Below are 25,650 nucleotides of genomic sequence, written 5' to 3' on the forward strand. Positions count from 1 at the left end.
TACTAAAACTTTTGAATGTGTGAATCTTGGTAAAATATCAAAATATGTTACCTTAGCAAATGCAGAACACATAACATAAATGGTGTAACAAGAGCAACAGAAGGGAGTACAAGGGAATAAAATCCATCCATGTTGCAAGTTTTCACGCAATCATTTTATAGTACGCTACGTAAAAATCATTTGAATTCGATAAAATGTAATGTGCACTCCTTCAGGGCATCCCAATAATCTCAACGGTTGAGGTTAAAACTGGTCAAGAATAAGTTGGTAAAAGAGGGTTAAGTTCACTTAAACTTCGAAGTTTCATTGTCGTAGTAATATGATAGAGAATAAAATTCTTGGATAACTTTCACAAAAATGATTCGATTTTAATACAGGCTTTCCAATCGCCCCACTGTATGGGATTAAAGTCTGTCAAGAATTTAAGCGCGTGAATCCCCAATGAAAAAATAAATGTTCGATGATACCTTTCGTCAATTATATATATATATATATATATATATATATATATATATATACACTAGCTCAAATGTCCGTTCTTCGCAAGGGAAGAATAAGTTTATGGGAAATATTTGAATACCCTTGCCCTTAGAACATTTATTCCAATGAAAGTCTAACGAAAAAGGTACAAACGTATTGTAGTTTTGGCATAAATATTAAAAGACCCTATCACTGCAGAATAAGTCTTTAATCAAACGAATATGATTAAAGGGCCAAAGAACTGTCACCGATCAACTTAGAGATCCCTAAAACTATGGATCTGACACTAATATCGGTCATTTTTAATTATTTTTACGTGTCATCACCCTCTTAGGAGTATTAAGGGGGCTGGATTTGAATTTAAACGGCATTAGAAGTGTCACTGTTCATCTTAGCAACCCAAAAACTATAGATGCGACACTCATATCGATCGTTTTCGATTATTTTTGTCACTTCTCCTTCCCCTAGGTGTATTAGGGGGTCTTCTCTCACTGGGGGTTGAAATTGGACTTAAAAGGAATAGGAACTGTCACTAATCAGCTCATGAACCCCGAGTATGAAAACTATGGATTCGACACTAATATCGGTCATTTTCAATCATTTTTATATATATATCTTTCCCTTCCCCCTAGGTATGCAAGAGGGTTTTACCATGACAGTACTCTTTTCCAGGTTGAAAGTAATGTGTGTACCAAGTTTGGTTAAAAATTGCTCCAGGTGTTCCAAAGTTATGCTGGACCATGGACCATACACAAATACATCCATATATATGTTGGTCCATGTCAAGGATCATATTATAACATCTTAAACTTGTACGCTCGTAATTTATCGATGTATATATTTATATATATATATATTTGTTATTTTTTTCTGTTTTATCTTTGTTAATAAAAATAAAGATGGAAATGGACTCTTTAATTTAGCAATGGAATCCCTCTGTACTTTGAGTCAAAATGCAGTCGTCATAAATTACCTGGTACTCAATCCCCAATACATGCTCTTTCTCTGAAATACAATGTTTCCCTATTATTAAAACTATTAGTGTACTTTCTCATCATCTTCGAACCAGTAAAGCTAAAGACGTACTTAGCACCAAGGCTTAAATGAAGTTGGACCATTAGTAACCGCTTTGACAGTGGCGGTTCGTGGAATAAAAAGTAGGGTGGGCCAAGCCTCAAGACAAATACTTTATGGTTACTACTACTACTACTACTACTGCTACTACTACTATTACTACTTAATAGGGACAGTTCCTATTCCCTTTATTGTTATTATTAAGTGAACTGCTTTAAAAACTCGAAATATCAGTCAGAAAAACTTATCATACTAACACGTTATGTATAATCATAGGGCAACAATGCACCAGTTTTGACACCTGAGAAAATGTATCTGTTAAGTCATTGTCACGAATAAATAGTAATAAATCACTTTTGTTACTTATTGCGCAAAAAATATCATTGCTCTATGCGGCCGGTAGTTCGGATTTGAGCTTTTCTTTGTTCAGCATCGGATAGGAACAGGATGCAACTGTTAAGTCATTTTCCGGGAAGATATGTTTAAAAGTTGAAAAATTCTGAGAGTTCACCTATTGGAAACGCGCGTAATACTTTTTAACACGCGTACTTTATTTATTTTCGCACAACCACACGAAAACACAGGGGGTAAAATAGCACAAAAGACACTAAAAAGATGCACGTCTAAACTGAGGGGTGGACACGCGGTTGATTTTGGATCTCTTCAGCAGAAGTAAGACAAGAGAGCAAGGTCAAGGGACAAAACAAAACTTAAAGTGCGGAATCAACAACCTCTACAGACAAAATTAGTTTTGGCAACAAGCAGGCAACAACCTTTTCGATCGGAAGGGCACGTGTGCAATCGTGTGATGAGGGCCTACGATTCTTGGCCATGCCACCTACATTCAAGTTGGGTTTCCACGTTGTTCGCCACACGAGTCAATGCAAGATGATACTAAATACACACTGAAACAGCTCAGGTCCTTTCTGAATTTATTTTGTACTGACCGCGTGAGTTGCGTGTCCATAAGTGTAAGTAGTACATGGAAAAACTGATTTGAAGGAGTCAGAGCTACTGTTTTTGGTTAAGAGGGAAATTATAGCAACAATACTAGCAGAATAACTTAAGACACATACATTTTTCTATGTTAATACAAAAACAATGGGAGGGCCGGGCCCATTGGGCCCCTTTTGACGGGCCGCCTCTGTGTATATATATATGTATATAATATTCATTTCTAGTGTTGTGAAGGCCTGAAAAAAAAAAAACCGGAAAGTTTGGGAAAATTGAAATTTTCGAATATTTTACGAAATTTTCGAATATGTTGCTTTTAAAATGAAAACTATTTTATATTTACTAGTTTACTGTTAAGATTATTGAGTACTTATATTTCTTGTATTAGAATAGGCAAATTTTGTGGCAACAAAAACATGGGCATCATTCATCCAAAGTCTTTAAAGTTAGCACACTGATAGAATGAAGTTATGTCTACAAAAGAAACTAAAATATAATCCTAGTTGGATTAATTAATCTATAGGTGCAGTAAAACTATCTTAAGCAATCTTATATAGGCGCAATAAAATTATCTTCAGCAATCTAATGAAGTTCCCGCTTGATGGCAGGGAAGTGTTAAACGGGGTCAGAATCATTTCAGTGAATATGTTAAAATCAAATATATATGTTGTAGAGATATCTTCCTTGTGCTGTGTAAAAAATGTGTCTGCAGCATATATAAAATGTATTTCTTCAACAGGAAAAAAAGTTCTTAAAGCAACAGGCTTTAATTTTACTTTTTTTTAGTTTTCTTATTTCTGGTAAAATTCCTCTTTATTATTTGTATATTTTTCGAACAGCTCAAAAAGAGATATGATCTTATTTACACATACACACACCGCACAAGTGAGTACATATGAGCAGCGAGAAATATATATTAAAAGGCTGAATATAAGAAACATCCGTTCCTTATTATTACAGACTTGCAGAATACCCGTTCTTCGCACAGGAAGAATACGTTACATTCTGGACATAACGGACACCAGAACTGTTACTAATCAACTTAGAGACCTTCAAAAACTATGAATTCGACACTAATATAAGTTATTTTCAATTATTTTTACATCTCATCATCCCCCTTAGCAGTACTAATGAGGGCTGAATCTGGATTTAAACGGCATCGGAAGTATCACTGTTCATCACAGCGACTCCGAAAATTATGAATTCGACACTATCGGCCATTTTCGATATATTTCTCCCTACTCTTTCCCCATGTTCCACGTTCAAAGTAGAATGATAAAAAAACATCCGTGACACAAAGCTCATCTATGTTGAAAATTTTATCGAGATCGGTCGGGTGGCTCAAGAGTTATTAAGTTACAAACATATAATTTTCATCTTTATATGTATAGATAATTTGTCGCATTAGAAAACAGGTATTTCTTTACATACAAGATTTTATACATAAAGTTCATATAAAAGTCTATATTAGAATACTAAATAACAGTAATTATATGTTTTAGTGCACAAATATCATGAAATTTACCTACTGCTCTTTCTTTTAAAAAGTAATTTGGTTAAAATTAACAAAACTTTACCAGATGAAAGAGCATAAAAAGAATTTGTTGCAACAGAAAAGCTTCACGATGGTAGACTTGTATGTAACTGGAAAAGTTCTGTAATTAATGCAAGTCCACGAATAAACGACTAAAAAGCACATAAAGGAAATAAGTGCATTAATTTTCAATAATAATAATTGCAACAGTTTTATTTACGAGTGCTTTTTCTTTTAATGTTCGCAAAATTGAAATTTCTCAACTTACATTTTCCACGCGTTTGAAAAAAAAAATCAATACTAGTAAAAATACATTTTACCAATAGGTTCAAAATTTCCGGAAATTTTACACCATTCACTTCACATTTGACCATAAACATAATGATAATAAGAGTTACTTTTGGACCTAAATCACTTAGATATGTAACAGTACTTGATGTTTAAGGTGATTTCTACAGGGAATGAAGCAGGAAAATCTCACCCAGTTCTTTACCTGGTGATATAGTTCCCAATATAGAGACTACATTACCTCTTTACACTACCATACTTATCTTTGAATTATGAAGAAGTTTTAATAGATCATCACCGGATAAATGTGTGATACGTTTACCTACTTTCTTTATAAAGTTCAGCCTTCTTTGTCCTACGATCCACTAGGCTCACTGGCAATGGCTACAAATTGGTACTTCTCCGTTAGGTTACTCTATTTTCTTCTTTTTTTCTGTTTCTTTTCGATTGGCTGTATTGCCCGCTTGGAATGAAGACTTTGTCAAACTTTGTTCAACAATCAACAATATTTTTTTCATTTTGTAGCATTTTTTTTTTTTTTTTAAGTTTTCAACGATTTCTCCTAGATGCACTTAAAGTCAGAAACGAATAAGGGATGAATTTACTTTATCGATCAAGAAACATCTTCCACGATAACTTTTGTAAACAAATACTCGGTTTCTGTGGAATATAGGATATATGTATGTGCGCCTTTCCAGTCATTCGCAACGTTTGGATACAGAAGCAGTGGAAAATAACTATATTTTCATAGTACATCTGAACTGGACGTGGAACTCTCATGGCTTGACGTCAGTAATGGAAGCCAGGTGCAATTAGCCGTAGCTTTATTGTCTAGTGTGAACATGCTAATTTAACTGCTTTGTCTTTGAAGACAGATCGATGACGCAAAGAATGCTTCCGTACTTCTGCAACTAGTGCTTGATCTTAGGCCGTTAATATTGCCTCTGGTCTTCCACTCCTAGGTTCTGACCAAGTCTATTCTCTGTCTCACTGCTCCGTGTGACGACACTGCCATTACTTCACAGTTCTACGATCACAACCAAAATCTCTAGCAATGTGAGACAATTTCTCACAATTAGCAACAATAATTTCGCTCTTTTGAGCGGAAGTCAAGTATAAAGAACTTAAGGTGATCAGGCGTCTTGTTCTAGCCGTTGTCAGGGTCGCGGTGGCTCAGCGGTAGAGTGTTCACCTCTGGTGCATGGGGTCTTTTGTTCGCTCCCAGCTCGCGACAAGTGAGCGTCGTGGACAAACACCGTGTGCGTGGGTTTTCTTGGGGTTCTCCCGTTTCCTCTCACTTTTTTCATTTCACCATTTTCATTCATTTCTCATCATTACCGTCTTCTTTAGCCTAGCCGGCATAACCGTGGGACGTAAAACTCAAAATATTTCATTTCATTCCATTTCTAGCCGTTGTCTTTTTATTTTTAAAATTCATCCATAAACGACATACCTAAAAGTGAAGATCAGCATGGAACATATTGATTATTTAGCCTAAATCAAAGTATTTTATCATTGAAGTGAACGTTAGTGAAACTTATACCATCTGACTCTAGTGGCATTTGTTTGACCGTCTGTTCTACGACATGATATATGCCTTCTTTCAAACTACAGAAATAACTCTACTATTCCAATTCCAATTCACGAATAAGGAGGAGGTCAAAGAGGGGTAAAATCAACCCCACGTTGCATACAAAACAATTTTGCAAGATAATTCAAAGAAAAATTATTCGATTTTGACAAAAAGTATTTTTTTACGGGGATTTGGTCTAACTCCAATGTTTGGTGTTAAAATCTGCCGATAATGAAAAGGTGAATCCCTTCTCCCCAGTTTAAGTAATATGCTCACGAAAGTTTATTTGAAAACGGAGTTTGATTTTGATGTAATATGAAGAATATTTTTTTTGAAGGTTTCTAAATCATCCTCTCTGGACCTACCTAAGATCACGAAAGAACAAAGGATGGATTATCCCCCCACCCCCTTTCGATTAAAAAGATGTTCCACGATAAGTCAGAAAAAATTTTCGATTATGCTGAAATATACAAAGATTTTCTTTGAACTTTGCCCAGTGCTCAGTATTTGGGATAGGGCGAATGAAGAGAGTATTAGGCTCCATTCTTCAATTAAAAATAAATGAAGACCAGAAGTAAATTAAGATCTAAGTGCCATTTGAACAGTTTTGAGATAATGATGTTTTTCCTCGAGAATTTGTGCCGTGCACATACACGTCACGCATTTTATTGGCAATGATTTGGACTACTGCGCACAGATTTGGCGCTTAAATCCCAATATACTGAAACTGGTTTGGCCCATAGACCATCATTCTGGTTATAACTCGAAACTTCAGAAAATGGCACTTAGATCGAAATTTACTTCAGGTCTTCAAATATATATCACGATAAGTTTCAGAGTGGTTCTGCGAAAGTGCAAATTTTTACGAATGAAACTCTTATTAAATATCACAGCATTTATAGCATTAAGGTATCTGTATATAATTTTATCCCTACCCAAAGAAAGTTTGTTTTCATATTTCTATATCTCAACCATGGATGACATGTGATGTGATAAGTTTGCTGTAAATGCTTTAAATTGAGGAAGATGACAGTTCTCATACAAAATTTTCGGCAATTGCTAAATAACAGACGTACGCCACGATTAGCTCACGAGAATATTTGAATTCATGCATCACTTTAATTTCTTAAGTTGTTACGTTTCCAAATTACTATTAGAGAAAATAACTAACATTACGAGCAGAGTAAGGGAACAGTAAACATACTAGCCTCTGTTAGGTAAGTCCACATGTGAGTCAAATGGGATGGGTATACCAACTCTGACAAATTTTTCGACGTTTTTCCGTTGCGTAAAACACTAATTAACTTCTGATAACCATGACACCTGTTTACAAGTATATCAATATATAGAATAATTCTTGTTTATCACGATGTGACAGATAGAAAATAATTAAATTTCAGTCTTAAAATTATTTTTACCAACCTTTTAAAGACACGAGGCACTAGATGATCTGGAGAGACTTTCATTTCAATATTGACGTGCAAACCTGTAAATGAAACAAAAGTGTTCTGTTACCAAAAATTTAGTGATAAGATGTAACATTTATTCTATATTAGAATCCTACATATTGAAATACTTCACTGGTATTAGCGTTAAAAAGTACATTTACATCAACTTTAACAACTTATACGCAGTTACCATAATGGAATATGCATATAACTGAAGCAGATGAAAGATAACACATGAAAAAATTTGTATCTAATCAAAAATGATGAAGATAAAAGTTAATATCGAAACATTTTCCATTATAATAAGAACACTGCACATTGGTAAATAAAAAGTTTGTTCTACAGTAGAGGAGTGTGCTATTTGTAATTCTTGTCAACATTATCCAAAATAATATATTTTGTGATAAGTAGCAAAAGGAGTGTTCCGGATTTAACTGGCATTTTCTTTACGAATAGGTGTCACAATATTCAAAAATAAATAAAAAACTGAAATTAAATTTCAAAATGAAATGAAATATTTTAAGTTTTACGTCCCACGATTATGCCGGCTAGGCTAAAGAAGACGGTGATGATGAGAAATGAGTGAAATGGTGGAATGAAGAAAGTGGGAGAACCCCGAGAAAACCCACGCATTTGGTGTTTGTCTACCATAAAGTTCACTTGGCGTGAGCTGGGATCGAACCGAGGACCCCATGCAGCAGAGGTGAACGCTCTACTACTGAGCCACTGAGGCCCGAAATTAAATTCCAGTTTTACGTTCCACGAGTATGTCTTTGACACTGAAGGAGACGGATGATTAATGAAGATTAACAATCATGAATAGTTGGTGGAATAAGAGGTATGAAGCTGGAGAATCTCGAGAAAACCCACGGCACGATGTTGTCCACCATAATCTCACTTGGCCTTATCACATTGATGGTGTGAGGAAGATTATTTACTTTAACAATACCAGAAAAGTGTATTTTCTACAGTAGAATAACTTCATATATGGAGATTAATCTATTGCATTTATTTGTCATAATAAGCTTTAATTCACCTTATAAATTATTAATAAATGCCGGATTCTATTTCTGTTTAATAACAATAATAGTAACAGATTAATTACAATACGCATTTAAATTTACAGTGCCATATAATAATGTTTTGGCGTGCCACGTTGAGTCATAAATAATTCATGCTGTGTCGCGAGTAGAGAAAAGTTGCGAAACAATGCTTCCTGCTTAAAAAAAAAAAAAAAAAAAGGACAGTGATAATGATGATAATGACCAAATGAAGGAATGCAAATGTAGGAAAAAACGGAAACATAACGAGAAAACCCATGCACAGTGTTTAACAACCACGAAGTTCACGGGGCGGGCTCGCATTGAAGCAGGAGCACCGTACACTAGAGGCGAGCGCTTTTACCACTGACTATCCGTGACCCAAGTTAGTGTATAATTTACATTTGTCTTCCTTTATGCGCTTACCAACCAGCTTTACCCTACCCTCAAGCGGAATATATATTTTTCACTAAATAATGCTGAATTAGTAACCATAACGGTTATGCCTTCACTACGGGATTTTTCTGTAACGAAATATTTGAATAATTACATACAAATATATGGGATTATAATTGGTGGGCAAACTCAAAAAATTAAAGGCTTTTGTGCTGCAGAGCAGACTCAGCATGTTAAGGCTAAATTTAGGTTAGGTTTCATATTCCTAGACCTACTCTGCGGCACTTAAATAATAATAAAAAATAAAAGTGTAAAATATAAACAATAAGGGCTTTTAATTAAAAACAATTTTGACCTATAGAGTAAAAAAAAAAAAAAAAAAAAAAAAAGAAATGAAATCTTTAAGTTTAACGTCCCACGGTTATGCCAGTTAACGTCCCACGGTTATACTAAAGGAGACGGTGATAATGAGAAATGAGTGAAATGAAGAAAGTGGGAGAACCCCGAGAAACCCCACGAGCACGGTGTTTGTCCACCATAAAGTCCACACGGCGTGAGCTGGGATCAAACCAGGGACCCCAAGCACCGGAGGTGAATGCTCTACCACTGAGCCACCGCGCCCCCCTTCCCTATAGAGTAAAGTAGGACGGAGGCTTAGCCGCAACTGGTCTTAATTAAATAATTACTTAAAGCATCCCCATGAATGTATAAGCTGAGCGATTGATAAACAAATGAACATACTTCACGCCTCTCTTCTTAGAATAATGTTTCCCAATTGGTGGTCTGCGGGCCCGTAGTATTATTTAATCTCATGTGTTTAACTTGTAAAACATGCACGTACGGATCTTTTGTGTGTACGTACTTTATAATGCATGACCCTAATATAAATAAAAGTTAAGTTTTTAAAAGTTGGTTATATATTTTATTTATAAAGTTAATTAATATTAATATGTATCTCTCAACTACTACGGTACTGCATAAATACCAACATTTAAAGGTGTGGATCCACACCCTGGATTAAAAACAAAAACGGGGTCTGCAAGTCAGTAATTGGGAACTACTACCTTACAATATATGCTGGGAGGAAATCAATTAGAGTATTATTTAGTTCTCCCCACATCAATTGGTAGTGACTCTGCTTCGCTTGGTACTGATTACGGTTAGTTATTTGTAACTGTGATGTAGTCATGAGTATAAATACAGTGTGAGTGTATCGCATCAAAACTACAGTGCATAAAATACGAACCAACTTGGGGTTAACTGCTGTATCGCCGGATCAATTTTAGAAAATTTACAAGATGAATTGGAGAATTTATTTTGGTTTGTGAGGAAAGTGAGTGAAAGCAAGGTGAGGGGAATAGTTGAAGTTAAAGTATTAGTTGTTACTTGTTTTTGATGTAAGCGCCACTATATATGGAGACGGAAGGAACTATTTGGCGGAGAGGTACATTTATACGAAGGGCGGTGTGGAAATGGTTAGTAAATGACAAAATTGTTTCATATCGTGTTTGGGTTTTATTGAGTTATACAAAAATAAGGAGTGTCAGTTGTTGAAATTGTGTGAACGGCATGGTACACAAAGCAGGCGAACAGTTTATCGCGTGGAAAATTGAAAATACAGAAAGAAGAGTAACATTTAACCAAACCTAATTGAATCTAACCTAACTTAGTACAATTTGGCACTTGTTTGGATCGCATTTACTATCTCCCCCAAGGATGTGCAACACATAAGCCATGCATTTTATGACACATAAAGTGTTTCTCCACTACCCTTATGTGTATACCCACCGCTGCTGACGCGCCTGCTCCCTACGGAAGCACCCCTTTGCTGACCGCTCCAGCCCTCTACTGCGCTCTTACCATGACTCGGTTAGATAGCATTTGTTTTTTAGCGGTCACCTAATATAAGCTGGTTCGTGTTTTATGCACTATATTTATGCCATACTTTCACACTATATTTCGAACAGTCATTACCAAGTGAGTCAAGGTTACAACCCAGTATTTTGGGACAGAAACTAAATAATATTCCTTCTTTTCTCGATTTTCTTGAGGTCTGGCGATAAAACAGTAAAGTCCCAGCTTATGTGAACGGTACCGAGAGAATGTGCCCATAGGGAGCAGTCACGTCTACAACGGTGGGTACACGCATAAACGAGGTCAATTATAACGGCTCACTATGTCACAATACCGATTACGGAGACATCGATGGATATGGGGGATACTAAATACAATCTATCAGTTGTTCCTGGGTAAAAACCGAATCATAATCATATTTGTTCAAAAAGCAGTTGTCCACTCACTACAAAAAACTACAAACATTATACATGGATTCCAGCTTATTTCTTTCTTTAAGAGAATGACGATATCACATCAACAATCGGAAATTAACAAGAAACAAACCATATAACCCCGACATGCTGGACAAATTAAGTCCTTGCACTTATAAGAAGACAAATTTACGGCTAATACATAAGTATTTCTATTGTAAAAAACAAAAAAAACTACAATTTCCATATTTTGCCTCGATATTATATTATTACAAGTGTGAATTAAAATTTAAATCAAACCGGCAGGCTTTAAAACCGTTTTAGCTAAATCAGTACCTGCAGTCACACATTTTATTCCATGCTTCTGCTATTGGTTACTGCTATTGCATCCACAATATTTTCTAACAATTCAGCTTCTCAGAGTGCATTATTTTCAAAATACACGCTGGTCTCATTCCGTAAGATTCGCATCAAACGCAACTTAAAATATGTATTTTATTTTGGGAAAAGAAGTATAGCGCTTACAATTTTCCGCTTCTACTCTTGCATTCCTTTACAGATCGCAAAATTTTGCGAAGACTGCTACGGAATTAAATAAATTTTCGCAAAATTTGGGTTCTGAAACACAGCAATATATACGCTAATAATGGTGGTATAACTTTAATGTAGATAAAGCCGAGGGCTATGCAAGTAAAATATTATTTTGCATATCCCATATCGCATACTAGGCACCTCAATTTGTAATTTTGCTTTATTGCGCAACAGTTTCCGGAAACAGAACGCAAATTTACCATTTAGTTTGGTGCAATACGCATAATTGTTATAATTCATTTTGGATGTTTTACGAAGCCAAAAGCTTCGCAACTGGGGCGTTTACACTTGGTCGATTTAGTCGCACGGCTAAATCGACTCGTTGCATTTGCGACTAAATCGAAGCAACTAGGCCGAATCAGATCGATGGATGTGTTCAATTGTTCAATTGACCACATAAAATAGAACGTCTTTCAATTCAGTTGCCAGTCGATTAGTCGTCTTCGATCAACAAGCGATTAAGCTGAAGTCCCGTTTACACGGTCGATTAATTTGAAAGTGACGTCAATTCAACTGAATCGAACGCAAATCGACTAAGTGTAAACGCCCCAAGGCATACGGCGCTCTTGAATTTTACGGATCACAATGATACGTAAGAAATTTAACAAGCAATAATGATTCCTACGTCAACTATAGCAAATGAACAGGTATAGTTTGCGTTGCGTTGATTTAAACTGCTATTGATTTTGAAATATGACAAAATGACTCAAATTTTTAGTTTTGGAGTTATTTATCCTTATTTACCCTCAACCTAGAAAAGATGTTTCTCAATAATTTTCGTTAAAATATGTTCGATTATGGTGTAACATGTACATTTTCTTTCAGAGTTCTCAATGATCCCCTCTACATGGAGTTAAAATCACTAAAAGAAATGCCATTTCCGTTTCCCTTGGTGCAGATAAATGTCATTTCCGTTTCCGTATTAGATGGTTGGTTACCACTAGTCTCAGCTACTTACATATAAATGTGATTTTTGTAATTTTACACTTGTTAAGGTAGAGCTGAATTTCACATACAAGAAACAGTTGTCCGGAAGATAACTGAAAAGTGAAAACAAACTGCTTAAAAGATTAATATCAGGGATATTACATATTTTCTTCTATTACTGCACAACATCCAAGCAGGGCCGGTTCTAGGAAAAAAATATTTCTGCGCCCCATGTAAATGATAATAAAAGAGTAGAAAGTTGAAATAGACAAAAATTCTTCAAATATTTATTACAATTGCAAATTTCTTTCATATCGGCAATCTTCCTATGAATATTAAAGAAAAACGGAGAAAATATAACTAATTGACTGTGGATGAATAGTGGATAAATTTAATATTTTAATAATTAATAGCATTTTTTATTAAATAAGGACAATACACAACTAAGATATATACCTAAGTTGTATTTGACAAGTACAATTGTAACATAAAAGTAGAAAAAGAATAAAACATATGAGCTTCCAAGTCTAATATAGGTTTGATTTTGACAAAGAGGTACGCTCTTAAGCTTCATTGGAATCATATTTACATAGTATATTCTAGTGATAGGATTATGGTAATTAGCTTAAATACTCGTTTTCTTTGTTGCTGAAAAGTTCATGTTATAAAGACACCTTTCTGGCTGTCAATTTGGCAAAACGTCGTATAGCGTTCGTATCCGTTTCATTGAGTGTTATTTTAAAAGGCCATCAAAATTAGTCAATTTAATCGTTCTTGAGATATAGGGCCGTATGCAGAGCCATTTTGACGCGTGATTAGTGGCATACTAAAGAGTTCGACTAATAAGATTCCTGTAGTAGTAAGACCTTTAGTATGACGCTAATCATACATCAAAACGACTCTGCATAAGGCGGATTAAGTTGATCCCAAATTATTTTTTATTAATTATAGCAGAGCATGTTTAATATATAACTAATGACAAAAGTGTGTGCCTTAATCGATACTTAATTTGTCTTCGATCCAGTGGCGGAACTTGAAACTCAGGGTCCCTGCAATATATATATATATATATAACTCTCCCCGCTAAAATTCTTTTCAGGGCCCCTTAGGCCTATAAAACAATTCAGCTCTTTCATCTTTCTTTCCAACACAAACATTTAAAATCAGACAATGAGTAACACAATGTAAACACAAGCAGTGACGCACCCAAGATTTATCTTTTGGATCCGAAGATTTTTCGGAGTATCCTATAAAATGCAAATAATTTTGTATATTTGTACCCTGAAATTGTGCTAATTTTCTTTAAAATTACATCTGGGGTATCCAGACTGTGGGACCACCTCCGTCGGTGCATCTCTGAACACAAGTAACTAATAATCAAAACTCTACTTTGTATTACGACTATTGCCAAATGTTTAAAAATGTCGCTCCATCTGAATTTAATACGAGAAAATAAATTAATAATGATTGCTACACTGTTATAACACAACAAGAAAATGTGTTACTTACACTCCTAATGATCTTTGTAATAGAGTTTCGATTTTGATTACAGTTACCCTTTCGAGTTATATATGTATATACACTGTATGATAACTAATTGGGTTCAAACAAATTTTGAAATACATTAAATTTAACTCAAACCCATAACCGAAGAGGCCGTATCCATTCCATTTGAATTTAACAGTTAAATTACTGTAATCAAGTAAAATAAACTTACAGTTTCAAAAGTTTGTCGACTTGCAGATGCTTCGTTAACAGTAACTGGTATTCACAACTCCTCTATCCCAACGTTTGTGTGATTATCACTTTTGAAATTTTGTCCACAAGTCGAAAGAAACTTTTTAGACCTTTCGCTTGCCTCTCATCTTCTTTTCTTAGCTTCGAAGAAAGTTTCGTAGCTTTCTTTTCCAATAAAATGATCTACTTGTCTTTTTATCGTCGGCTATTATTACATGAAAAACAAAGTATTATTGGAAAGCGAAACACACATAATTAGTATATAAATAAATAAAAACAAGACTCAGGGTAGAAACGAAAATGTTGATGGGTGACAAATAGACTAATAGGCAGTAACAAAATGAGCATTAAGCAGCAGGCAGCGATTGTGAGCCAATGATACTAGGAATTTCATTTAAAATTTCCCTTAGAAATGATCAAAATTTCAGTTGTACCGCCCTTCTTTTCTTAGTATTCGTCCCTTCCCTGGACCACAAAACCTAGTAGCTTAAACTTCGATAATGTGCATTTCATATACGTCATGACCTTTCTCAATCCTTAACTGTGGTCATGGAACCGAAGCATTTTGCGAGGACACTGTTTATGACATGGCGGAACACTCTGGAAGACAATTCTTTCTACTGTAATAATGCCACCCCAAATCCATAAGCAATACTTGCACTTGACTTCCTTTTATTTGTTGATCCATTCCCATTTCAAAGGCATGTTTGGCAACGATAATCCCTAGCAAGATCGCGAAAGGGTTGTTGGGGTGTGAAGATGGTAGAATTGTAGAAAGAATGCCGTTGTCTTTAGTCGTATTACCGTAGTGCTTAAAATAACATCTATTGAAAAGCTAAATTTCCCTACATTTTATCTCGTACATTCCGTTTTTAAAAATCGTTCTTAAATCTTCCTCTGCCTTTCCTAAATTTTTCTTTGTGAGTGTGGCACTGGCGCCAATTGATGTGCAAGTTCATTTCAATTGTAAAGAATTGTTTTACAGTCAACCACGCAGATTCGGCTTTATTATTCCTTTGATATATTTTATCTGCACCTCAGTCTGTACAATATTTATTTGAAACTATTTGGAAAGTTTTTCGTTATAACATTTTCTTTAAGAAATATTCAGATTTAAAGGACGAAATTCCTGTTCAAGTTTGGGGTCTCCTGCGAACGCGTAGTTCGCAGAATTCAAGATCCGGCCCTGTATCCGAGACTTTATAAGTAATTTGTTTAGCATTTGAATACAGTGAAACCTGTCAACTTGGCCTCCTCTCTAAGTTGACCACCTGCTTATCTTGGCCTAGTTCGTCTTGAACCTGCATTTTCCCAAAGACAATCGTTACTTACTCCTCTATAAGTAGGCCACCTGTCTATCTTGGAACTTGGCCACACTGAAGCAATGTTTACCCTATGATGATAATAATAAATTTACCTGTGTATCTTGGCCACGCAAAATACATTTTTGTTATTTTTTTTTAACTCTTTCGAATTCCCATACGAGAGGCAGATGTTCTGCATTTGTGGCTGGACACAAAGAAGTATAGATTCACACGATTTGTTCTTGGAGGTCAATGGCCAGAATACTACCCTCATAAAGGGGTGGTGAAGAAAGGTGTGAATAAGAAAAAGCACTACAGGAATTCAGGAAATGGTTGTACGTATTTGTTTACCCTGTCTGTTTTGGTAAAACCATTAGCTATATCAACTCCTCTCATCAGTGGGGAGCTTTAGTAATTCCGGAAAATTCTCAAGGTTAAAACTAACCACATCAATTGTCAACTATTGGCACCTGCCGGCTTGTCAAAATATAGCGGAGTTTTTGAGGTATGAATTCCATGAAGATTTTCTCAAAACATCTTCTGCTCCGAGGGAAATACTTCTAGCTCATTAACAAGAGTTAGTTAACTACAATATTAGAATGTGCATATCTGCCAAAAAGAATAAAACAAATACGTCTAGAATGAACCAGCATTCAGTAACAACTGAAAAGAAGTAATATAAATTGCATATGAATTTCTCAATTTATAACTTAGCTTTTCTTGTTTTCAATTTGAATAACTCAGTGTGCTATAATATCAATTTCAATAAACTGCGTACATACGCTTCTATTTCATAGTTGTTTGTGTTATTGTGTTTTCTTCAATTTGAATAACTCAGTGTGCTATAATATCAATTTCAATAAACTGCGTACATACGCTTCTATTTCATAGTTGTTTGTGTTATTGTGTTTTCAATCCGAATAATCCAATGTACCAGACTAGTTTTCAGGAAGAGAAAGGTATGCACATATATTAAACATACGTACTATAGTAATATTTTCTAGTACTGTATATTTTTATGATTACTCTATAGACATTATTTATAAGTAGCTGTCGTGCCACTGCTTATTAAAATTTTACAATCAAGTAATACTAGAAATCCTATTCTAAAAATACACAAATCACACATTTTCTGTAAGTTGGCCACCTGTCTAAGTTGGCCACTTTTCGATGGAACCGATGATGGCCAACATAGACAGGTTTCACTGTATACTATAATCATAATAGTTTACCCGAAATCTGTAAATACATCCATTTTAACCCTATCCTTGTCACTAACATTAAACAATTGAATCAAAATATGTAACAAAATAGTTCCTTGATTGAATTTAATAAAAATATATTAATAACACACGTCAAAAATGTCAGTAGTATAGGATTATCTTGTTGAGTTGAGTTTATTTTAAGTTTAACGTCCCGTTCAGCACGTTAATTTTGGGAAGGTTCATGACCAGGTGGACTCCCGCATGGGTATGCCCTTGATGATTCCTGAAGGTAGCCCGGAGGAATAATTACACACATGCTATTCAAAAGACGTAAAGGTCACAATTAGTGTTGTAAAATTTCCGGAAAATTTCAACTAGTTGGTAAAAAAAAAAAAAAAAAAAAAAACATTTTTTTCCGGTTTCGTTCCGGAAAAATTGGGAAAATAACAAAAATCTTTGTATTTGGTTAGTTTTACTAGTAATGGAACCGTTTTTTTTTAAATCCAAATGCGTGAAAATTAAGTTGAGAATCTTCAATATTGCGAATATTTTTTTAAAAAAAGCAATCGAAAATAAAACTGTTATAATTGTTCTTGAAAATTAATAGTCTGCACTCATTTTCTTTATGTGCTTTCTAGTCGTTTATTCGCGGTTGTGAATTAATTACAGGACTTTAACAGCTGCATACACATCTACCATCATGAAGCGTTTCTGTTGCAACAAATAGGGCTCTTGAATGAAACCGAGTTCTTAATCTGCTCTTTCATCTGGTGAAATTTTGTTAATTTTAACCAAATTACTGCTTAAAAGAGAGAGCAGTAAGCAAATTTCACTAATACTCATGAACTGAAACATATACCGCCTTATGCAGAGTCGTTTTGACGTATGATTAGAGTCATACTAAAGGCCTGATTACTGTAGGAAACATATGTTAATCGAACTCTTTAATATGGCACTAATCACGCTTCAAAACGACTCTGCATAATGCCCATAATTACTATTATTTAATATTCTAATATAAACTTTTATATAAACTTTATATACAAAATTTTGAATGTAAACAAATACCTGTTTTCTAGTGTGATAAATTCACGCCCGTATTTGTATATTGTGCGCCCCTGTGCTCTAAATAATTTGCCGTCCCCTCTCCTTCCCCATACAAACTTGTCCCAAATAAGGAAACAAGCTGTGATTTTGCAAACATACCAGCTCTTGTTGAGTAGCAGTTTAGGTATTACAAGTAACAAAAGTTACAACATAATTTTAAATGGCCTAATTCTCTCAATGATGATTATGATGTGGTGTTCTGCTCGAAGCTAGGTGTTTGACCCAAAGGTCCCTATGCTCCACTCTCCAGAGAGGGAACGAGAAGCAGAGATCTTCACGGGCTCGGGCAGAGCCCGCTGGCCAGACCCGGGCCTACAAAGCATATATTACTTTGGGCTTGGGTAGTAAATTTTTAAATATACAACCATATTTCTTGGGCCTAACTTTATAAATATACTGTACAAAGATATTTATTGGACTGATCTTTCTGGAGAAATTTCGAAGCACAACTGCAAAATTAAGTTCTAATTGCTGTAAATAAAAAAAATATAACTTTGCGTTAATTGGTAAGTTTCTGTAATTCGGGTTTATTTCGGGCTCATTTGATTATCATACGAGCTCGAGCCTAAATGCTAAAACATATTTCGGACTCAGGTCGGGACTCAAATTATAAATTTTTAGCCCGGGCCCGCCCGGCCCGTGCAGACCTCTAGGGAGAAGTAATCGAAAACTACAGCTACTAGTGTTCAATTCATAGTATTCGAGGTCGCTGAGTTTAACGGTATCAGTTTTCATGACGTTCAAGTTCATCCTCACCCCCTTGGGGTATGGGATGGGAGAAGATGACTTTCTAAAAATAATCAGATAAACTAGCTAATTAGTAACTACTGTAATTAGAACGAATTAAACATTAACATATTTTCTCACGCTTGTGCGGGACTGTGTGGGTTACTAGATTGAAATATAACTTTATTGTGAATCTTTAAGAAAATCCAAAATTTTGCCGCCCCGTGCTCGAGCACAGAATAGCACTTACCTAAACACGGGCCAGGACAAATTACATAAAAATGAAAGTGAATATATTTGTAACTTAACAACTTTTGAACCACCAGACCGATCTCGATAAAATTTGCAACATAGATGGGGTTCTGGCCTAGGATGGATTTTATCATTTCACTTTGAAGGTGTAACTTAAAGGAAGGAAGGGGGATATATATTGAAAATGACCGATATTAGTGTCGAATCCATAGTTTTCGAGGTTGTGAGATGAACAGAGACACTTCCGATGCCGCTTACATAATTCAAATTCAGCACTGCAACTTACAGGAAAGGGGAGGATATATATATATATATATATATATATATATATATATATATATATATATATATATAATGATCGAAAATGACCAATATTAGTGTTAAATCCATAGTTTTCGGGGTCGCTGAGGTGAACAGTGATATTTCGAATGCCATTTAAATCCAAATTCAGGCCCACAACTTGGGTAGGAAGATATATATAAAAATGATTGAAAATGGCGGATATTTATGTCGAATCCATAGTTTTATAAGTCGCTGAAATGAGCAGTGACATTTCCGATGCTGATCAATCCAAATTCGTTCCCGCAACTTGGAGACGGGGAAATATATATATAAAAATGATCGAAAATGACCGATATTAGTGTCGAATCCATAGTTTTTGGGTTGCTAAAATGAACACTAACACTTCCGATGCCGTTGAAATACAAATTCAGAGCCGTAACTTTATTGAGGGGAAGGATTGATATATAAAAATGATCAAACTGACCGATATTAGTTCGCAGAGATAGTTTCTAGAGTCGAAGGGATGAACAGTAACACTTCCGATGCCGTTTAAATCCAAATTCAGCCCTAATCAGAACTCCTAAAAGGGGGAGCGTGACATGCAAAAGTAATTGACATACAAACGAAAATGACTGATACTAGTGTCGAATTCATAGTATTTGGGGTCCTAGTTCATTGGTGATAGTTTTGGTGCCCCTTATGTCCAAAATGTAACGTATTCTCCCCGTGCGAAGAACGAGTATTTTGCTATTATTTAATAATAACAAACGGAAGTTTCACATGCAAAATTTTGTAATATATTTCTCGCTACTCAAATTTATACTTGTGTAGTGTATATGTATGTGTAAATAAGATCCTCTCTCTTTCTGAGTTGTTCGAAAAATATACAAATAATAAAGAGGGATCTTTACCAGAAATAAGAAAACTAGAAAGTAAAATTAAAACCTGTTGCTTTCAGTACTTTTCCTGATAGCGAAATACATTGTACAGTACATATGCTGCAGACACGTTACAGCAAATAAGATCAAGCGAAGAAATAGTTTTTAAATTATATTTTCCGGTTTTTGCCAATACTTCCAAACAGAAGATTTTTTTCTTATGATTTCAAAATTTCAGGAAATTTTACACAGCATAAGTAACATACGTATCTCCATAAAATATATATTTAATTTTAACATACCGGTATTAACTAAAATGATTCAACATATATTGACACTAATTTTCCCTATTTTAATGCAAGAAACGTAAGTACTAAATGATCTTAACTGTAAACTAGTAAATATAAAATAGTTTTCGTTTTGAAAGCATAATGTAGTAAAATATTCGAAAATTTCAACTTTTCCCAAATTATCCGTTTTTTTTCAAGCTCGGGAAGAAACGGTAAAAAACTTTTTTAAAAACCCAAAATTTCCGTTTTTTTTTCAGGCCTCCACAAAACTAGTCACAATGCTGTTTACAGCAAATCGCAAAGGATGAACAAAAATATGGAAACACTTAGTATAAAAAAGATAGCCATTTTAAACACGATTTGCGTCTGGATGGTAGGTGTCGCTGTGGTCACCGGTACATCCTATGAGGTAGACAATCTGGCTAATCGAACATATATTGGCCAGTTATAGTTCAGCGACTGATCCATGAAGGCTATTATGAATCATGTCTGAGCTGACAGAGTTTCAAAGAGAGCAAATTGTGGGTGCGCGTATGGTGGGAGCTTCCGTGATGAAAGTAGCGGAAATGTTTGGTGTATCAAGAGGCACAGTCTCCAAGATCATGGCTGTCTACGTGTGTTCCAGAAAAACCGCATCAACGAAGCACTAGCGTTTACGCAAGTGTATGTTGCGTGACAGACACAGATATTGGGTAGGATTGTGACCAAGCAGATCACCACGGCGCCAAAATCACAGCTGACCTGAATACGGTTCGTACACACCTTGTTAGCGTCGAAACAGACAAAAGAGAACTCCACAAGCAGGGTATTTATGGCAGATCTGCAATTCCCAAACCACTCGTGGTTGTTGTCTATACTGATATAAAGAGGCAATGGTGCAACGCCCATAAAAACTGGACAATAGAGCAGTGGAAAACTGGCACCTGGTCGGATGAATCTTTCTTTGCATTGTTCTCAACTGCTGGCCGAGTTTGTGTGTACAGAACGCCAGGACAAGTCTACGACGGTGTTCAGTGATGATTTGAGCAGTCATATCCTGGTATTCTGCCGGACCCATCATCACCCTGCATAAACATGTCACTGCCAAGTTGGACATGTAACCACTTTGATCAGCTGCATCCCATAGTGCAAACTTTGTTCCCAGATGGTAATGCCGCGTTTCAAGATGACAGAGCCCCTGTTCATACAGCTCACAACGTCCGGGAGTGGTTTGATGAGCACGAAGATGAAGTGTCACATCTGCCATGGCCTCCACAATCGCCAGACCTCAATATCATTGAGCCCTTGTGGTCAGTTTTGGAGACTAAGATGCGAGCCAGCGAGCCATCACCGTCGTCTTTACCACAACTTGCTGCTTTGGCGGAATAATGATACAACGTCCCTTTGATAACCATATGCGACTTGTATTTCTCCATTCCCCGTCGACTGCAGGTCGTTCTGCATGCCAAAGGTGGTCCTACTCGGTATTAATAAAAGTAATGTGCAATTTTTCAGGTTTTCCGTATTTTTGTTCATCCCCTGCCCTGTCGAAAAACGTGAAAATCACAACGCTGTTTACAGCAAATCCATATCTCAAACTCTTCCGGAGATATAAATGAATACTATTGAAAGTCCTTAACGGGGAAACCAGGATTACCAATGTTTACACGTATGCATGAATTTAAAATGTTGTTTTTGCTTAACGTTCCACAATTATGCTCCGAGGCTAAGGGAGACTTATTGATTATAATTATGAAGGAAATAGTGGACTGAAGAAAATTTTAGGGTAACAGGAGAACCGCAGTAAACCCACGCACACAAATAATCTAGTGTGAGAAACAAATAAATAAATAAAATAAAATAAAATAAAATAACGAAGCCTCTTAAACCGAACAATTGTGTTATTCCTTCTGAACCAGTAAAATTTTCAAGAATATCTATAAATTTATAACAGAATATACTCACATGAATACTGAAAACTACATAGACTCATAAATAAGAAATCAATTATACCATATCCAGAGATGGAGTAGGTCAGTGGGTCGGTGGGTCAGTGGGTCAAGTGAGTCAAGTTTTCTGAGTGGGTCAGTGGATCGTGGGTCAACAGTATGTGACCCACTGTGACCCACCACCCACCGTGACCTACTGCGACCCATCATCCATCATGACCCACTGTGACCTACTGACTCAGTCTGATCTACCGACCCACTCTGCTCACTGCATTGTAGACAGTCTCTTCTGAAGATTGGTAAATTTGCTTTGTTTTACTTTCAAGACCTTCATTTCCCTTCCTTTTCCATTTGTTTCTGTCTACTTACCTGAGGTAAGTATCTAACCAAGTGAAAAAGGAACTTCAGGCACTTTTGGATATTGATATTTGTAATTGTAATAATAGCAATAGGGCTTATATTACTTCTTGGCTTTCGAGACCTGTGAGTTTTTAGAGGAGCTAACTACTGGAAAAAATACATTTTTGAATCACTGTAATATATAAATTATTATATAAAAAATTGAATGTAAATATGTGTGCCTGATCATCACGGTCAAATTGCAAAATCAAATGAAATGACTTTTGGTATATAGTTAGGTCTTAATCCAAACTGGGATGTTATATTGCTTTCATTATAATACATAATATCCTAAGGAGATAGTGAGGATCCGAATTTTTGCGGAAAAAAATGAGTATCTCGCAAGCCGTTAAATTTACGGAGCTGAAATTCAGTGTATTAACTCTTTATTGAAAATAAACAGAATGTGTCCTAGCATTTTTTAAAATTCCCCTTTATGGAAGGGGTCACTTTCTATATATATATTTCAAATTGGTAGTGAGTTGGTTTGTAAAAATGATCGAAAACGATAGATATTAGTTAAGAAAAAAAATCAGAAACAAAAAAATACAGTGCTTTGCTTCATATATCCATTGCTTTGTACTACAGGGTTATTCAAAAAGAAAGAACAGATTTCAAACATGTATTTTTTCCAAAATACAAAAGATAGAAACATGATTCGAACGTTACTTGATTAAGAAAAGTTTACAATTTATTGTTAGTAATTATGGTGGGCATTGAATATGAGCACCGTGTGTTACACGACAAATGTCAAAACGGTGGCTCATTTCTTGCCACACACGAATCAGCTGGTCTCTAGTTATCGAATTCACAGCTTCAACAATTCGATGTCGTAGACCTTCAAGAGTGTCAGGCATAGGAGGGATAAAAACACGGTCTTTATAGAAGGAATGTTAAGTTCTTTGCTTGCTCGTGATGTGGATTTCTTTGGACTCCTTTCGTAAAGTGTACGAATACGCTCACATTCTCGTTCGATGTGCGTGGACGTCCCGTGCTTTTCCCTTTGCAGATGCAACCATCTTCTACGAATTTTCGATGCCACTCGTAAATTTGCTTATGATGCGGCGGTTGTTTTTTTTAAATTGACGGCGAAATGGTCGCTGAACTGCAGCAATGGACTCAAATTTTGACAATTGTAGCACACAAAAATACTTCTCCTGTGGTGACGCCGCCATTTCACTACAGACAAACAACAAACAACAGCGCCAATGCGGCCGTGATTGGAACTTCTATCCGGGCTGTTTAAATTGTAAACTTTTCTTAATCAAGTAACGTTCGAATCATGTTTCTATCTTTTGTAGTTTGGAAGAAATAAATGTTTGAAATCTGTTCTTTCTTTTTGAATAACCCTGTATAATAATTGCTGAAGCTTATGTTTATTATATGGAGCGCTTACAGCACAGGGCAATCAACCCATAAAGTTGTGAGAAAAATAGACACAAAATTTGTACTGTTAGCTTAATTACACGGAAATTTTAAGTTTGGATTGTACGCATAATTATATGGAAAATTTTACTCTCCCCCCCTTTACGTTGGTCTACTTACCTTGATTTGGGACTTTCAAAATTTTTCTTATTGATAATTCACCAAGGAAATAATTATACTATGATAATTTAATTGAAATTCATCGTAATTTGCACATGGCAAACAGCAGTGTGGTAATTGAAGGGGAAGAAGGAGGGAAATTCCCATTCACCTCTGAACACTTTCCAGGAACCTCGTTCCCTTTTGCTTCCTAGAGGAGGGAGGAAACTTGGTAATGGCATCAAACCTTCATGTATAATTACAAAAACTAAATTTAGAAACAAATAAGAAATCATCAGTTTATCAGGCTTTAATTGATAATTTATGCATAAGATTCCCTATCGAAGGTGTGGTAGATGAAGTTTCTGTTCTCCATGAGTCGACATTGCCAACTGACATGGTCGTTATGGAAAAGATGTATGGTGATAGAGAGATGATACTTCTTGCTGAGTATTTCAAAACTGACCGAGGAAAATCGTTATCAGACTTAAGTCTCACAAGCAGATTGTCGATGAGGAGTTGCAGAATCGGGTAGAAGTATTATCAATTTCCACGACAGAGTGCGAACGGGGATTTCCCCTTATTAATTTATAGATGACTGATATTAGAAATAGACTAAGTGCTCAAACATTGTCTAACTTGTTGTTCATCAATGTTAATGGCCCACCGCTAGACAAGCTCAAAATAGACGAGCTAGTTATTTCTTAGTTGAAGGATGGACATCATTCCGCTACGGATGATTTACCACGAAAAATTTCTGGAAGCCAACAGGAAATAAACCCGATTTCAGATTTGTTTTAAGGTGGCAAATTACGAGTTATGGAAAATGTATACTTGTATTACTAATGGACTATTTGTGTTATTCAACTTTGTATCTAATTTTTAATAAGTCTCTTCTATGCTTTAGGTAAACTACTTTGAATAAATATTCATATAATTGCAATTATGCATATTTGTAACAAATTTAACATGGTGTTCTAGTGATTACACAAATTACAATTATGAGCATACTTTATGAAGATGCTCTCACAGAGGGTACCCGAGCACCTTTATATACTATGAAAAACTGATTTTTCAAGTCTTTTGTGAGAAAAATACTGTGGATAAGAAACCATAACCTTTTCCATATTGTACAGGGGTATTTTCCTGTGAATAGAAATTTCTTTTGGAATGCGTTGAGAAATTAATAATTGCAAGAATACTCTCTTAGTACAAGTATATTTTAGGCACACACTAATTTCCCCCCACCTTGAAATGCTTAAATTTCCTCACTGACGAACACTTTACCATTTTATATCGTAAAAATCAGACCCATTTTTATTGTAACAGAGTGGTGCTTGAGCGATTGACCGCAGAAATTCAAACTCCGATTAGTGACAATTTCACAGTCTTGTTTTATTACAAGTGTTAACTCTTTAGTCAGTACAGAAGAGGCCGTGGATCGTG

General features: G+C 35.5%; 1 protein-coding gene across 2 annotated transcripts in view; it reads right to left on the minus strand.

Moving 5' to 3' along the window:
- The window catches only part of LOC145678631 (thiamine pyrophosphokinase 1), a 33,856-nt gene extending 22,383 nt beyond the window's left edge, over window positions 1-11,473 (minus strand). The window contains exons 1-2 of one of the 2 annotated variants that reach the window (XM_081748997.1): window positions 11,391-11,473; window positions 7,326-7,389 (exon numbers count right to left, since the gene is read on the minus strand). The gene's annotated coding sequence lies outside the window, so the exon portion shown is untranslated. Of the gene's footprint in view, window positions 1-7,325; window positions 7,390-11,187; window positions 11,282-11,390 lie in introns of those variants that run through there. The other variant, XM_081748998.1, reaches the window with a different exon arrangement.
- Window positions 11,474-25,650: the final 14,177 nt, after the last annotated feature.

The sequence above is a fragment of the Thermobia domestica genome, chromosome 2, assembly GCF_964235325.1.
Source record: "Thermobia domestica chromosome 2, izTheDome1.hap1.1, whole genome shotgun sequence".
Classification (NCBI taxonomy): Eukaryota; Metazoa; Arthropoda; class Insecta; order Zygentoma; family Lepismatidae; genus Thermobia; species Thermobia domestica.